Here is a 12,014-nt window from a genome sequence, read left to right on the forward strand (position 1 = left end):
CCTGCTATTACGGAGATTGATTATTATCTTATTCGTGTGAAACAACTCGGTGTCCAGGGTATTGCATTCCAGTAAGTTGAGTCTTACCCGGACTCCCATTTATTTGGAAAATCTTCGAATGTCTTCTCTCTCTCAGAACGAGTTCGGACTACGATTATGGAGATTCAGTGGAGGTTTTGTGAACATTTGGTAATTGGATCAATAAACCCACGGACATTCTTGGTGAGATAAATGAAATACGGGATTTCCCTTCTCCTATTCGTGGGATGATGAAGAGGAAACGGATACTCAATGCCTAATGAGTAAATATGATTCATTGAAGTAACCCGAACTTACTTCAAGACTTTCTATTCAATCATATGGAAAGCTGCATTCGATGAAAGTCGCACGTGCAGTTTGGGGGGAGATCCTCGACTAACCGGCGGATCCACCCTACAATATGGAGTGAAAAAGCCCAAATAAGATTCTAAGATACAGTCGAGATAGAATCGGAATCCGACATATCTGTAAACTCATGTTACACCGGAGCAATGTAGCGAAAAAAAGAAAAATATAGAATCGGATCCGATTTATCGTAATCGATTAGTAAACATGTTGGTTGATCGTATTCTTAAAGATGGCAAGAAATCATTGGCTTATCAGATTCTCTATCAGGCTATGAAGCGGATTAAGGAAAAGACGAATAAGAATCCACTGTCTGTCCCGCGACAAGCAATACGTAGGGTAACTCCCGATATAGTAACAGAATCCAAACGTGTAGGTGGATCGACTTATCGAGTCCCCGTTGAAGTAGTACCTGCAGAAGGAAGAGCTTTGGCTATCCGATGGTTATTGATCGCGTGTCGAAAACGTTCAGGTCGAAGTATGGCTTTAAGATCAAGTGATGAATTAATGGATGCTGCCAGAAATTCTGGTAGTGCTGTACGGAAGAAGGAGGAGACTCACAAGGTGGCAGAAGCTAATAAGGCTTTTGCCCATTTCCGTTAGTTCCGGGTTCGTTTCAATCCACAACCTCTTATTGGTGGATTGAAACCTTCTACTCCGGAGCGCAGGGTATTAGGAATCAAGATACGCCAGAAGCATATGGATAAGCAGAAATTAAATAATGGGAGAAAGAATATCCAAGTCATAGGGGAAATTTTGTCACTGGTATAGTACCTCATGAAAAAGAGAAAGACTAGTGTCGAATCGTAAAGTCCATAACATCATCGACATGATCAACATGATCGACATGACCAAAGTGATCGACGCAATCGACGCAATCAACATGATCGACATGATCGACATGACTAGAATGATCGACACAATCGACACAATCGACATGATCGACATGATTGGCACTGCCCGCATCCCCGCGACTCCCACCATTCTCAACTATCTCCGCCTGGGGCGGACTACTCACCTCGGGGGGGGGGGGGGATGTCAGGCAACGCCAGCAGATATTTATCCTGTATGTCCCTCACCTCGAATCGATGATTGAGTCGTAGTACATCTAAGGCAAAGCTGGCATCTCCCATGATGTACTCGAGGAGCCGAACTAACGTTGACTTTCCCGTGGTTTATGATAATAAAAGGGAAATGCGTCTGAAAAGAGAGTCAAGGTTTGAAGAAGTATCGTGCGAAAACAAAGGGAAGTCTTCCCGTTTCTTCGGATATTCAATCAATATTAGATTAGTTGACACAGGTGGGATTCTGTGATATACTATGGATCAACAGGCTCATCAGCTTGGGTAATCACCAATCGTTTCGAAAACCAAAAATTACCACGACCGCAACTTTAGAAAGACGCGAAAGCGCAAGCCTATGGGGTCGCTTCTGCGACTGGATCACCAGCACTGAAAACCGTCTTTACATCGGATGGTTCGGTGTCTTAATGATTCCCACCTTATTAACCGCAACCTCTGTATTCATCATTGCTTTCATCGCAGCTCCCCCTGTAGATATCGATGGTATTCGTGAGCCTGTCTCCGGTTCTTTGCTATACGGAAACAACATTATCTCCGGTGCTATCATTCCTACTTCTGCAGCTATCGGTTTACACTTCTACCCAATCTGGGAAGCAGCTTCCGTTGATGAATGGCTATACAATGGTGGTCCTTACGAACTGATCGTTCTTCACTTCCTACTTGGTGTAGCTTGCTACATGGGTCGTGAGTGGGAACTTAGTTTCCGTTTAGGCATGCGTCCTTGGATTGCTGTTGCGTACTCAGCTCCCGTTGCAGCTGCTACCGCTGTGTTCCTGATCTACCCAATCGGTCAAGGAAGTTTCTCTGACGGTATGCCCCTAGGAATTTCTGGTACTTTCAACTTCATGATCGTTTTCCAGGCTGAGCACAACATCCTTATGCATCCCTTCCACATGTTGGGTGTAGCTGGCGTATTCGGCGGCTCTCTATTCAGTGCTATGCATGGTTCTTTGGTAACTTCTAGTTTGATCAGAGAAACTACTGAGAATGAGTCTGCTAATGCAGGTTACAAGTTCGGTCAAGAGGAAGAGACCTACAACATCGTAGCTGCTCACGGTTATTTTGGCCGTTTGATCTTCCAATATGCCAGCTTTAACAATTCTCGCTCTCTGCACTTCTTCTTAGCCGCTTGGCCCGTAGTAGGCATCTGGTTTACTGCCTTGGGTATCAGCACCATGGCATTCAACTTGAATGGTTTTAACTTCAACCAATCCGTGGTTGATAGCCAAGGTCGTGTTATTAACACCTGGGCTGATATCATCAACCGTGCTAACCTAGGTATGGAAGTTATGCATGAACGTAACGCTCATAATTTCCCTCTAGACTTAGCTTCTGTTGAAGCTCCTTCTGTAAACGGATAATACCTGTCTGGTCGTGCAGCATCACTAAATACCAAACCTCGCATAAGGTTTGGTATTTAATGGAGATTCGTCCGATGGAATGAATAGAAATAATAGTAATATCTCGCCATAATCTTACAATTATCAGTTTCCAATCTTGGATTCTGGGGAATCTTTGAAACACCCTTCTAGGATTACAGAGAATGGGAATCAAAGATATTCTCATTCTGATTAGCGGAACGCTTGTAGTCCCGTACCCACTGGAATAGATTGAGAATACATTTTTCACCTAACATATTTTTTCTTGTATTAATATATAGACGAATAATACGTACGCGCATCGAATGAATGACCCTAGTAGATCTTGTTCTCTCCCAGTTAAGAAAGCTGAATAGGGAAAGTAGGGGGCGGACGTAGCCAAGTGGATCAAGGCAATGGATTGTGGATCCATCACGCGCGGGTTCAATCCCCGTCGTTCGCCCATCAGGTTGGAGAACTCGTCTTTATCACTCGGAATAAAATAAGTTGATGAGGAGATAGATAAGACATAGATAGGTTTCTTCAACAATTCGAGATTCCCGAGACAGCTTCAGGTAGGTACGAATACACCCACAAATCACCACATCGAAAGTACTCACTCCATTGGGCCTTGAATCTTTCGATATTATCTATATAATGGAATGTGAGAGGTGGGTAGTATCTACCACATATAGATAAAGTGAAGAGAGATCATGAGGTAAGAGAAGTGGGAGAAGAAAAAGTAAGAAGTCCAGATTTATTCTCTGAAGTTCCGAAGTTAGCAGAAACCGATGGATTCCACTACTCATTTGAATCATTGAAAAATCAAGATCTAGGGGAATTTCTAATTGGTCTATTCTCCAGTTATGAACCCTCCATCAAATTATTTGACTTATGAATTCTGAGTTCAATCTTTTTACGGAATCTGCGCGATTCAATGAAGCGGGGTAATAGCGTGACTCCGGGAATCCTGATGTTACTAACAATACCAATTCCTATGCATCGTTCAGGTGAGAGAAATTTGATCGAAGGAGGTTCTATAGATCTAGCGAAACTAATTAATAGAACTGGTGGAGTAGTAAAAAAACCAGCAACAAATTCTGTTGAATCCTTCTATCCTCTTTCTCTATCAATAAGATGCTCACCTGCTGAAAAGGATAGAAAGGGAAAGACACGTAATTCTTACTATTCGGATTCAAACGGAAATATTTCCACAACTTCGACGAGGGAAGAACCGCAAGTTCCCATATATAGTGCGATGGATCCTTCGGTTTCAGATGGATGGAGGGTCCGGCTGATGAGGGATCCACTCCCCATCAAGAATATATCCAGAGATGTGACTGAGAGGATTGAAAAATCACTGGGGGATAAGAATCTAGAAGATTCAAATGAGTTTTTTGAATTCTATATAAATGTGATACTTCGTAAGGATGACTGTTACTAAAATGATTCTGATTCGTTACTTCTCCGGAAAATCCATGACAAGCAAAGGGTTAATTGGCTACAAACAGCAACATTAAGAAGCGATTCCTTCATTCCCGTAATATCGGACTTTTGGGACAAAATGTTACTCGAATCCAGGGATTCAGTAGATCGGCAGGGAGATGAATCACCGTTCTATTCCGAGCGGAAGGGTCTCTCCAATTTGTCTCTATTTCCACCCCATAAGAATACAATGTCATCTCGTGATGGTGTATCCCTATCCTATAGCGATATAAGAGATTGGTTAAATTCCATTGACGAGGGGAGTTGGACACTATTCCGGGATTACGCCGATTTTTATATGTGGCATTCCTGTCACCAAAGTCCTTCTCCATGGAATAAGGATGAGCGCGAATTGAATCTAACGAGATCTCTCTTAGAAAAGAGATTTATCGAACTTGATTATCTATCGGATAATCAATTACTCACTGAGGTACCAAGTATATTACTAGAAATTTCCTGTGGTTTCTCGAAGTATGTCTCCTCACAAATAGAGACATCTAGAGAATTGGAGGCTTTTCATAGCAACTCAAGGGATGAGTCTGATTCCAGAAATCAGAAGGTTGGGAAGGAGATACCTATCGAAGATACTTGTTTATCTAGTTGAAGTGAGGAGAGAAATCCAGAATATGATTCAATGAAAAGATCTGGAAATGGCTTTGTAGGCAGTTACTCTCCGGAGGAAAGAGCAATATCCACTGATGATTCTCCAGAGGCGGTGAGTCACGGCTTTTCAACAGAATCATCTATACATGAACTAGGTATGGGTCCCACCGCCGATGGAACTCCTATTAAGACATATTTGGCAGAAGAATGATATAAGAATTCCGTGTCTTTCGGTATCGGAAGAATATCTCATTTATGGAAAGTAGAGAGAGATTGTCGGCATTTTACACTCGACTCTCCTTTATTGTTGGGAGATCCTTTCTCCCCTTCTGTAGCGGGAATAGCAGAAAATGATTCCAATAAATGTATTGATTCTTCCTAGAATCGTAAGTGGTTCTTCCAATTATTGGGGTTAGATTCCCACGGAAATGAGGGGGAATTTTCTATTCTACACGCCTATTCACAACTAATAAATGAATCAAGAAACCGACTGACTGGATTTCTTTTAAGAGTTAAAAAATCGAATTTGATTTCCAGTAAGGTAAGAATTGGTAGTAGTAGCGAGGAACCTAGGAAAGCCTTTCTATCGAGAGGAGATCTATCATTTGGTGGAATACTTGACGAGGAATCAGAGATGCAAAATGGCGCATACTTCGATCTTGATAAGATTATTTCAAACCGTTTAGAGATCCTTTTCGATGTACCTGTAGAAAGAACTGATGGAAGTGAAAATCCTACTTTTTCAGATGAATCGGGAGAGGGAGGTAACATATCTTCAACATACTCTCTAGTTAGGGTATATGAACGAAATAGGTTAATATCTCTCTACTCAGTATACACGCTCTTTTCGCGTGACTATTTCTGTACATTAGCTAGTGAATATCTATCCAGAATCAACTATCAATTGGGTAGCCGGGAGGGGGGCGAGGGATCTACTGGTGTAACAAGAATTGCAATTGAATAGAGATTATTGGAATGGAGGGGTAACATAGAGCGTTTGTTGCATGAATGTATTATTTCCCCAATTGATGAATATCCAGATGTTCGGTCAAATGTGCACAGGTGGCTTGATACAATCAGAGACTTGTCTTTTTCCCCTTCCAAGAGAGTATTCGCAGAAATAAGATCCGACTTAGGTAGATCAATCTATGATCTGTCGATATTAGCACTAAATAATATTGGTATCACTATTCGTAGTACGGCTGGGAGGAACAACAAGTATCCCAAGGAATTTACCAATATATCATCTATTTACCGAATCATTATTCCCAAGTATATTAGTGAAGAAGCTTCGACAGATGGGATTGATTATCTTGTCTATAAATTGAACAATATAGATTATCCACTGCTTGATTTCCTTCTGAGTTCACTCAACCTCGATGAGAAGATATCCTTTCTCAAGAGAATCTTCGGTAGAAAAGATAGTTTCTTCATCGAGTCCGGATTGTTAATGGATGAAGAATCGGTAGGCTCCTCAATCTTCCTAAAACCCGCAGTTAATCCATTTCTTGTTGAATCATCCTGTATCGAATGTATTGGAACAAAACTCCCGAATGGTGCTTATTCCGCTACGGGAAGGCAGGATTGGGATCTGTTTCTGGATAATTTGAATTATGGGAAAGGTTCGAATAGGAATATTGGGAGTATTTCGGGATCCATTTCCGATGAAGTAGATACACCAAACTTTATAGATTACTCGCATTTACCCGTATTGAACTGTGCCGGAAGGGATTTTATCTCAATAATCAGAAGAAGGGATTCGTTGGTTGGAGGATACAGCAGTAGTTACTCTGACATCTTAGAGAATTCGTATACGGGCTCCGGTGATGAAGTCATCCCATCTCTTGAAATAGGATCCTTAGATACAAAAAATATCACTTCATCTATTCAATCCCAAGTGTCTGATTCGTTGTTACCCAATTCCTCGCAACGAACGGAAAGGGAAACTATTGATCATATACTCGCAACAACCGAATCGACTCCATCTGATCTGGATGAATCTGCGATACCACCACTAACTCATTCAGATAGATTTCTTGACTCTATTTCGGATCTAAGAGGACTACTGACGGGGTTGAACTTATCTCCTCGCGAAACGGGAGATTCGTCTCTATCTTCATGTGGTAGCGATGGAAATTACTTGGAAAGAACATTGATAAACTCTAAGCTATCGGCTGATTGGCGATCTCGACCCCGTCTCAAAAATTCGGGAGTGGATCAAGTCGATTCGGAGGGATCCATTGAGAAGAGATCAAACTCGAGGAATGATTCTATTGGGAATCAATTCTATCAAAATGATTCACACATTGGTTATTTTTGGGAATCAGAAGAATCTGAGACGCTTTATTGGTCAAAGAAATTCTCATTATGCAGCAGTGTAGCATCAAGATCTCCAACAGGATTAACTGGAGAGAAGGTTCTGTACGAAAATACGAGGCTTGCAGATACACGTGTCTAAAAAGAACCTATTCTTCCATCTCATCTCATTAATTTCGATGAGTTATCAAAGGATTTAAACAAATATAAGATCTCTTGGATCTTTTGGAGAGACAATATCTGCGAGAAATGGAGCCCATTCGGAGAATATATACCTCGGTTTTTCACCCCTAACTGGTGGAGATACTTTTATGATCTGATTAGAGAGATATATCCAGAAATAGTACTCAAAGTAAGTGATGACTTGAATTACACTTTCCCCGGAATTACGGAAAGAGTTGCTGAGGATATAGGTAATGCTAGAGCTTGTTTATCGTTAAGCCTAAGATCAAGATTCAGAAACGATTCCATCAGTAACGTATTATCTAAAATAGATCTCTCTATTTTCGAAGAAATTACTAACTAAACGCAGGTGTCGCATTCGAGATGGTCAGTCTTTAGATTTTCGAATAAGTATGCCCCATCCTACCTCGTTTTCTCGATATTATTTGTTCTTGCATTTCTCAAGCATTATTTATCTGCTGTTTCGGGTTCCAATTCCCCTCACTTGTGGAAACGTTTCAATATCACCGGATATTTAATAGACCCAATGCGTGGGTTTTATCTGGAAAAGGTAATGTATTCTCCCTCGACAAGGTAAATGTAAACGAAAGATCTACTGATACATTCCCTGAAGAGATTCCTGAATTATACAAATAATATAATCTTCTATTACCTTGTGAAAAATGAACTAGATTCGTGGATACTTCGTAGGAAAAGCTCCGACACCCTTAAGATTAATAAACAATTACTGACTCAATATCTAGTGACAAATAAAACTATTTCCAAGTATGAATCGAAATTAAATTCCAATTACGATTCATTGAGCGGTGGGATTAATCACGAACCCACCCCAGAAGAAGGATCTAATCTTTTGTCATACCTACTTCGGATTCGTCAAAATGATCTATCAAATTACGAGATCTGTGAGTTGGATCCTGCGGAGAAGTGGGCTCTTCTTGCCCTTGAAAGAAATATTCTCCTTTCAGCGACAATGAGACGAAAAGGCATTCCGAATATTCCATGTCGTGACGTACCTATTTTGCTTTCATCAGGATTATTACCATCTGAAGGAGTTCCACTAGTAGGACCCATAGAAACTGGACGATCTTATGTAGTTAGGGATATAGCATCCAATTCCTACTTTCCGTCGGTGAGACTGCCATTGAGGAAGTTGTTATACAACAGATCATATTTCAATAATGTACGTGGGACTTTCATTTCGAAACAGAGCGTAAACCGATTGAATCTTATTTTTGCAATAGCAAAAGAGATGTCTCCCTGTACGATATGGATTCAAGACATTCATGAGTTGAATGTTAATCGCCTGTATCACAGATTAGAAGCCGATCCCAGATTCTTACTCTGCCTAATATTGAGGAGTATCGGTAATGGGCGCAGGAATCCTTGCATTCGCAAGAATCTCGTTATTGCTTCGACTCATGTACCTGCAAAGGTAGATCCAGCTTCAATAGCTCCGAATTGGTCGAACTAATTGATAAATCTCCGAGGGTCTAACAGGCGTCAGCGTCAAAAAGAATTGTCAATTCTCTCGCGTGTCAAAGGCTTTGAAATAGAAGCTGATCCCTCTTTTCTCGAAGGTACTGGGTCTGGAACTACGGGTTATAGCAAACGAGATCTATTTTCTCCTGCTAATGAAGCATTATTAATCACTACTTCTAGAAGAAGAAAGATTGTATCCGATAGTGCAATTAAATTAGCTTTACGTAGACAAAATTCAATTGTTACGTATATAGGTAACGGAATCCGATTCGGTTCTGGATATGAAATACTTCCTTACAATATAGGAAAAGCTATTCTGAAAAATGGTTTGATAGATACTTCCCCTGCAGATCCCTCATTTATTGGTAGTAATACACTGAAGAAGAGGTTTTACCACTTGTATAACTGGTATTTGGAACCTTTAATAACCGAGTCAACAATTAAGGAATTCGCTATACTTCCGCATATCTTAGGGCTATTGGCCGGATTAGCAGCTCGTGATCCTTGGTTCGGAATGGATATGAGAGAGGAAGAGAATCTCGTTGTTATTGATAAAGTTGTAGAGAATGATTCTAACTTAGCCTGTGGTATCTCGGAAAACCTTTTGAGGGATTTCTTATGTTCAGAAATCTGTAGAAGTAGAAGTCAATTCGCTAATAGTCCTCCTCTTCCTTCTTCCATCGAACCCAGGTATTCTCCAGATATAATCTCTGCGAGTCGTTCTTATAAATCTACAAAGAAGGGGGTGTCTAAGATTCCAACTGATTCTGAAATGGAACAGTCGAGTGAAGTAGACTCGATTCCGAAGGAAGTGTCGCGTGGGATTACTTGGTCCCCCAAATTTTGGCGTTTTGGTTTCATGCGAAGTGGCAGTTATGAATCGATAAGAGTATTATCCGAATCGAATAATTTGTATAATTCGATCTTTTTTCATCGGAATCAGGATCAAATCCCCCAACGGGATTTCGAATTGAATAAGATTAAGTCTAGTGGAAAGAAATCGCATAAGAGAAAAGGATATCTTTTCAGTTACAAGAGAGCCTCGGGTAAATCGAGACAAAGAGACATTAAAAGATTAGAAAATTAATTGGATAATCTATCATTACGCGAGCAATTTCTTGAATTAGGAATCCCCAACTCATCTAATCAATACGAAACGCAATGTAATCGATCCGATGAACCAATTCTATTCCTGGGGGGGCGCTTCACCTGGGATCCCATGCTTCTATCTCAGCCGGATCATAACATTCCCTCTTCACGTCATAGTTTATTAGCGAAACAAGAACTGGTACGGAGGCTTTATGTTACTTACGGTACGAGGAGGGAGCGCGAGAAACATTTCTCAAATGAAAAGATTAGAAATTTCTTTCTTCTTCGTGGATATGACCGGAAATCGATAACTGAATTATCTACCAAGCGGTGGAAGAATTTCCCTTCGGGTGAAGAACGACACTTTGAATACGTCAAAGAAACCTAATTCATGCATATATATTTGCAATACCCGCAGATATTTGTTCCTATTCACTCGTATCAAAGCATTCCAATGGAAGATTTGCAAGAGCGATTCCTTCGTTTCAGGCTTATGGTTCATAGAGATAGATGGATGAGACGGAATCGTCACTCATCCAAAGATTTTCTCATTCATAACATGTTGTTTGAAAGTTACCACTACCTATTCAATCTATTTCGATTTAGTGGGACGTCACCGGATCGAATAACAAGACAATTATTGAATGGGAATTCGATATCGCATCATAAAATCTCGGATATTCTTGACTCAGTCTGGATCCCTAGCAATATATAGGGCTATTCAGGATTCGAATTGGTGAAAGGAAGATACATCTTTTCCCCTTACTGATGCAATAACTTCTGCTTATAGAATTCCGGATAATTACTAAGTTATAGATCACCTTCGGAGTCTTCCTATTCGGGAGATGGAAGCAACATTCGAAATCAAGAAGGAGTAGGAATCTCTTATATGGAAAATGTAGGAAGTAGTTCGTAGAGGACGTAGTAGTTTTCCAACATCCTTATCGGAACAAATCCTTGATGAAGATGTCGATCCATTCTGTTTGAGATTCTCCGGAGATTCAATTTCTCGGTGATCAACGGTAATATGGGGAGGAAGGAGGGGCATTCCCCTCATTCATCTTTACATTCCAAAAATTCATTCTAAAGTTTGGATTTTCCCGTATCCAACTAGATAATCAGGATTTCAAGTCCTTTCCATTGTTTCCATTGGAAGGGCTCTAAGGACCCCGGGTCCTTAGGGGATGGACCATCTAACCGAATCCCAAAATTTTAGTTCATTCAAATTCACTAATAGGGATTCTTGGTGACATCCTAACTAATGCCCCGACTAACTACTAGGATTTCTGGTCCTAGTCCAGATACTGGGGTCTCGTGACGCAGTTTCATCACACTCTAATTGGCTACTACGACTTTCAGTCCCACCTCAGGTACTAGGATTTTTAGTCCCCTCGAAGGATTTCAAGTCCCCCGTCTTCTTCAAGGATTTCCAGTCCTGTCTTCTTCAAGGATTTGAAGTCCCCTGATAAGGATTTCTAGTCCCGTTGAAAGACCTACTTGGATCTCCTCGAATCTCGGGATTCTGAGTCCCAGCCTCACTTGAGAAAGAAGCAGAAGGTGTTTCCTATTCGATACCTAATACTTCATATCCAAATCCCCGGACGGCGGAGAATTCTGGTCTCAATAATCAACAATCGGAGGATTTGCATCCCCATGTTTGAGGGTTGGGCACTGGAAAGACCAGAATCCTCCGAGGATTTTTCTTCCTATTGGGAGTTTGGGAGGCACCGGAGAGACCACTTGTCTCTCGAATCGAGGAGGTATTTCGAGTGCTCATTTGGGAGATAAGCAAATCAATTGAATGTGAATCTTTAGTGGTAGAGAGAATAAATCTTTGATAAATCTTTTAGTATATAAGGGTTCGATCTGAATAAGGGTACGAGACCTTCTGCCCCGAGGAAGTATTTCGAGTGCTCATTTGGGAGATAAGCAAATCAATTGAATGTGAATCTTTAGTGGTAGAGAGGATAAATCTTTGATAAAGCTTTTAGTAGATAAGGGTTCGATCTGAATAAGTGTACGAGACCTCCTACCC

This window comes from Dipteris shenzhenensis, unplaced genomic scaffold (assembly GCF_047967505.1).
Source record: "Dipteris shenzhenensis isolate YYH24624 ecotype China unplaced genomic scaffold, Dip_SZ_1.0 scaf0236, whole genome shotgun sequence".
NCBI classification, from domain to species: Eukaryota; Viridiplantae; Streptophyta; class Polypodiopsida; order Gleicheniales; family Dipteridaceae; genus Dipteris; species Dipteris shenzhenensis.